The sequence below is a fragment of the Saccopteryx bilineata genome, chromosome 7 (genome assembly GCF_036850765.1).
Source record: "Saccopteryx bilineata isolate mSacBil1 chromosome 7, mSacBil1_pri_phased_curated, whole genome shotgun sequence".
NCBI lineage: Eukaryota > Metazoa > Chordata > Mammalia > Chiroptera > Emballonuridae > Saccopteryx > Saccopteryx bilineata.
Window position 1 is genome coordinate 94,241,407 of NC_089496.1, and position 5,868 is coordinate 94,247,274.

The window sequence follows — 5,868 nt, forward strand, 5'->3', positions numbered from 1 at the left end:
TAGATAGATAGATAGATAGATAGAAAGCTAAGAAAAAGAGAGAAACTAATTTAGATTTTTTTTCATGTGCGGCTAATTTTGAGGATAAGAATATATGAGCTGCTTATTTCTGCGTTCTCCTTAGCATCCAAATGAGTGCATCTATATAAGAGATGTTATGTGAATGCATGAACAAATGGATGAGTTCCTTGGCTCCCGGAGTGTGGCCTCTGGCTAAGCTTCCCTTGAATATTTCACTTGCTGGGTCCCCTACCCACCTCCCACCTGTCCAAGAGTCTGATATTTATATTATCTCCCACTGCGTGGAAAATTTTTTTCCCCTTTTCACATTCTGCCAGTGTTCAGTTCTAGCTCTATTGTGGCCCATTAAGAAAAGATAAAACTCACATTGGCAATTCTCAAGTCAGACTCCAGGGCACATGAGCAGAACAGAATCCGGGATGTTCAGTTGATTGACAAGAAAGCACATTAAAATTTCAAGAGTAACTAACGTGGAAGCCAAGTGTGCAAGAATTTGCTTGCCGAGCATTCAAGATATTCTTTCTAGAGGGAACAAAGTGTCTTCTCTTGAATACAGACCCTGATCCTGCTGTAGGAGACAGAAGGGTGCCATGAAATACTCTGGCCTAAGAGTGAAAACGGGAAGTACCAGAGTCCTGTCAATCACTCTATGTGAGCTCAGGTTAGCGACTTCTCTCTGGACCTCAGTTTTCCTTCCTCAAAATGAGGTAAACCAGATGTCCTCTCAGATTCTTTCAAAGTGTACCATGAATATGAATATGAAATATGAATATGAAATATGAAATGCATATAATAAAATGTAGCATAATAAACTAGACCACCATGAAAAAGTGGGTAGTTTAAAACAGAAGTATTTTGATATCCACTTTAGGAAAATAAAAGTCCCATTTTGATAGATCAAGCTTATATAATTCAGTCAAGATTTGACATTATCAAAGAGTCACTATATACTGAGTCAGAATATGGGGGACAGAAGAAAAGAGATCAGGGTCCACATGACACAAATTATAGCTTATTTCACAGTTGTGCTCAACATAAACAAAAAACAAAAATTGACTTACTTCTTGATTTTTGTAAAAGTTGAAAAAGTTAAAAGAGATTTTTTTTTTAATAGAAACATTGTACGATGTTGTTCCTACAGGTTCTTAGAGCAGGTTATGAAGACAGGCTGATTTTTTTTCATCTCCTCTGTCCCAAAGAATGTGAACTTAAGCACAGGGATCTGAATTTAAGTAGTTCCTATTGTTTCAACTCTGGGACCTGAAAGTCCTTCATATAAAATGCAGATTGAAAATAATCTATAAATTTCCTGTAGTCATCGAGGTTCCCTTGCTATCTACCACCCTGCCCCATCACCTCCCACTAAACAGAGACCCAGAATCAATGTCTCTCCCAGGGGACACGCCATGCTGTATGGGGAAGGGGAGGAGATGAGAAGGTGGAGGAAGCTGTTTGTCATTTGCAATGATTTCCCAACCTGCAAATGTTCCAAGATGCTTGGCAGCATGCTACACATAAAATTAAATCAGGAATATTCATTTGGCACAATTTTTTATTCATAAATCAATTCTCAACATTCATTTTGACACACCCCTTTTTAAAAAAGATTTCCAACTGAAATTGAAAACTTGGTGAAAGCAGTGTTTGGTGAGAAACAGAATGATGTCCTTGCTTTTGGCTATAGGTGAGCTGTAGTTTCCGCTTCTTCTGGGTGGGAGCAACTTCATCATCAGGTGTGGGAGTCAGCTCTTGCGCTAACTTTGTGCCATTGACACGGGAGAGCTGATAAATGGTACTTACTTCCTGCTCATGACCTAGTTTGTAAGCTCATAAATCACAGCAAACACCCTGACACCCATTTGCTGGAGCTTCCTCGTGATAAACCAGAGAGAGGTGCCCGCAAGAGGTCAGGGGATCAGCTCAGAGATCTGGGCTTCACTCCGAGAGCCAGCCCATCAGGAGCACAAGGAAGTCAGTTTGATCATTACAACACTGGTCAGCTGGATGCTCACTGCTGTGTGTGTGTGTGTGTGGTTGTGTCCAGGGAGGGCAGTTTCGATTATGATTGCAGCAGAGAGGGAGGAAGGGCGGTGCAGAGGCTATGGCATATAACACTAAAAGTCAGAGTGCTCAAGTTTAGCTAATAAATCATTTCTGTATGTGTCTTAAAGTAGTCACCCCCCCACACACACACACACAAAATATGCAAACATTTCCCCATCACCTTGATGATTTTTGCCATATTCATCTTCTCCATGTATTAATTAAAATATATTATTACCTCTCTATTTTAAGCTTAATGTTGTCTTTCAGAATATCATCTGTGAGATTAGAGAATTATGTTCTGCTTATATATTTTATAATGCATACTAAAATACAGAACGAGTAAAAGTTTTTTTGTTGTAAATGATCTGTGCAGCATCTGAAATCGTGTCTTCATCATCAGTAAATTGAACAGTAAATTGAACACCGCACCCTGGGAAACTGCTCTCGAGGACTCACCATCTGTGACATTCAAGGTCACGGTACGAGTACAAAAAGGCCAAGTTCTTGATGAGAATGTTTTTTGTCTACTGTACATCTAAGACAGAACAAGAACACTGCTGGGGTTATGTGGCAGGATTCAGGCTTGTAAGGGGTTTCTTGGAAACTAAAACCCAGCTGGAAAGGACTTCAACATATAGGAGACAATTAAAGCACATTAGCTAATCCAAAAGAAAAGGCTTTAGGACTGAAAAGGCAACATACGAACACAGAGCAATGTTAGCAGTGCTTGATTTTAAACTGTTGAGAGAACTGAGTTCACCGGAAGTCCTTTTCCCTTTGGGGAAAAGAGAGAGACCTAACGTTATTAATAGTACTGTCAACGACTCATGGATCAAAACCGCATAGTGAAGAGCCTCCTAAAACACATTGAATTCACTTAATTAATTGCAAAACTTATCACCAAGATCTTTCCTGTTGGTATGCACTTGGCTTACTTGCACAGACCTCTCTCAGGGTTAAGCGTCACAGAAAGGACTAGGCCCTTCTACTTGAGTGTCAGGCATATGGAGAGGGTAGTGTTGCTTTCTTGGTCTCCAGGGGCTCCTGAACTCCAGCCGATCGCCCTGCTAATTGTGCTGAGCTGGGAGGGAGACCCAAGTCCTGTGCAGGTCGATGGGTGCCTTGCTCACACTATCCTGGTCTGTATGGTACCCAGCCCTAGGTGTAGGGAGCTCTATGGCGCAAGCTCAGCAGAGGTGGAGTGGTAATAGCTCTGTCTAACTCAGCTTCAATCCTGAGAAAAGTCAGTACTCTCGCTCTACAGTCAGAGAGGCAACATAGAGCCTAAAAGACATAGAGCCTGATAGGCCATATGGCAAATTTGACTGCACAGACATGGGTGGGTTTTGGCTACATGGAAGCAGAACTTCTCACCATAGTTTGCTATTTTGTTTTAATTTGGATTGTTTAGTTTTGATATTTTAAAATCCATTTAATTGATTTAGAATTTAATAAGATATATCCAGCATAAGCCTTGTCTTTAAGAATATCATCTGTGAAATTATAGGATTTATATTCTGCTTATATAATATAAAATATGTTATAATGTAATATAAGTTACATGCAATAAAATGCACTCGTTTAAGCATAGAAATAGAAGAGTCAGAGCTACATACTTGAGAAATCAACACCACATTAAGATCAAAATCGTTTCAATCACATCACTTTGATTTCCTTACCAAAATCTATCAGCATATTTATTCATAGTTTTGCTGTAAACAGTATACAGTCGCTGTTACTTTTTTATTGAGTCAGAAAAAAAAAATCTTTACCTTTTAAATGGAGTACCAACACCATTTAAATTCATGATTACTATTTTTCTTTAGAGAAAGAGAGAGAGAAACATTAATTTGTTGTTCCACTTACTTAGGCAGAAATCTTTGGTTGATTCTTGTGTGTTCCTTGACCAGATATCTAACCTACAACCTTGGCATATTGGGACAACACTTGAACCAAGTAAGCTAACCGGGTCAGGGTCTAAATTTCTGATTTCTAAATTTGAGGATGTTTCAATCTACAATCTTGTTTCCTATTTATCATGTTTGAGTGTGCTTCCATCCCTTACTTCTCCTTGCCTTTGACTGGATTAATTTATTCTGTTGTATCTCATCTATTGATGTATTGGTTGCTTCAGAGTTTGCAATATACATTCAAAAACTAAACATCTTTAGCAGTATTCTTTCATTTTCCTCCTATTGTTATTTGTGCTATTTTGATCACATGTTTTTCTACATATATTACAAACCCCACAATAAATGACTGTTGTTTTAAACAGTTAATTTTTATCTATCTATCTATCTATTTTTTTTTTTTTTACAGGGACAGAGAGAGAGTCAGAGAGAGGGATAGATAGGGACAGACAGACAGGAGCAGAGAGAGATGAGATGCATCAATCATCAATTTTTTGTTGCGACACCTTAGTTGTTCATTGATTGCTTTCTCATATGTGCCTTGACCACGGGCCTTCAGCAGACCGAGTAACCCCTTGCTCGAGCCAGCGACCTTGGGTCCAAGCTGGTGAGCTTTGCTCAAACCAGATGAGCCCACACTCAAACTGGCGACCTCAGGGTCCTCAACCTGGGTCTTCTGCATCCCAGTCCAATGCTCTATCAACTGTGCCACCGCCTGGTCAGGCTAAACAGCTAATTTTTTTCTTTTTTTTTTTCTTTTTTTCTGAAGCTGGAAACGGGGAGAGACAGTCAGACAGACTCCCGCATGCGCCCTACCGGGATCCACCCGGCACGCCCACCAGGGGCGATGCTCTGCCCCTCCGGTCTGCCGCGACCAGAGCCACTCTAGCGCCTGGGGCAGAGGCCGAGGAGCCATCCCCAGCACCCGGGCCATCTTTGCTCCAATGGAGCCTTGGCTGCGGGAGGGGAAGAGAGAGACAGAGAGAAAGTAGGGGGGGGGGGCGGGTGGAGAAGCAAATGGGCGCTTCTCCTGTGTGCCCTGGCCGGGAATCGAACCCTGGTCCCCTGCACGCCAGGCCGACGCTCTACCGCTGAGCCAACCGGCCAGGGCCATAAACAGTTAATTTTTTTAAAGGCACTTTAAAATGAGAGGAAAATCTTTTATATTTACCGTTCGTGGTGATCATCATTTATTTCTGTAAATCTCAGTGTCCCTCTGGTGTTACCTCCTTCCATCTGAAAAACACTTTAATATTCCCTATAGTATAAATCTGCTGACATGAAATTCTCTCAGTTTTTATCTGTAAAGTTTTTCTTTCACTTAATTCTCCTTTCCCTCCCCTCCAAAATAGAGAATTCTTGGTAGTTAGATTTTTCCCACAAGAACATTCCCATTTGCTCCATTGTTGTATGCCTTGCACAGTTATGAGAGCATTTCAAGAATTGTCATCCTTGCTTTTCTGTGTTTGATGCGTCCTTTTGCTCTGTGGTCATTTCTAACCTTCGTTCCTTAGTTTTTCACATCTTTTAACCTTCTGGTACTTTTACATTATTTTTCTATATCACTGGTTTTTTCTATTTGATTATGATGTCTCTTGGTGTGGTTTTTTTTCTTTTTTCTTTTTTAAGCTGGAAACGGGGAGAGATAGTCAGACAGACTCCTCCCTCATGCGCCCGACCGGGATCCACCTGGCACGCCCACCAGGGGGCGACGCTCTACCCACCAGGGGGCGATGCTCTGCCCCTCGGGGCATCACTCTGTTGCGACCAGAGCCACTCTAGCACCTGGGGCAGAGGCCAAGGAGCCATCCCCAGCGCCCGGGCCATCTTTGCTCCCATGGAGCCTCGCTGCGGGAGGGGAAGAGAGAGATAAAGAGGAAGGAGAGGGGGA